The sequence below is a fragment of the Triticum dicoccoides genome, chromosome 3A (assembly GCF_002162155.2).
Source record: "Triticum dicoccoides isolate Atlit2015 ecotype Zavitan chromosome 3A, WEW_v2.0, whole genome shotgun sequence".
Classification (NCBI taxonomy): Eukaryota; Viridiplantae; Streptophyta; class Magnoliopsida; order Poales; family Poaceae; genus Triticum; species Triticum dicoccoides.
Window position 1 is genome coordinate 159,068,283 of NC_041384.1, and position 352 is coordinate 159,068,634.

A 352-nucleotide genomic window follows, 5' to 3' on the forward strand; every position below is an offset into this window, starting at 1 on the left:
AATAGAAGTTGCGAAACAATGTAACGAGAACTTACTCGATGTACGGCCGCACTTCTATCAGGTTGTTGAAGATATACAACGAAATGGTCCGCCATTCTTCGTTATCCAAAGATACTGGATGTGAAACACTAGCTGGTGCGAGATTCCCTTTGAATAGGCTGAGGTAGGATCCACCCTTTTTAGGCTCGTCAGCATTGTACCGAGGCTTGGGATTATGCAAATGACGATTTTTGGCTTCGTAGTGCGCTGTTACGAAGTTTGCTGCCTCCTCTGTGATGAATGCCTCAGCCATCGATTCTTCAATTCTACGTTTATTTTTACATTTTCTCGAAGCGTCTTCTGCATCCTCTCA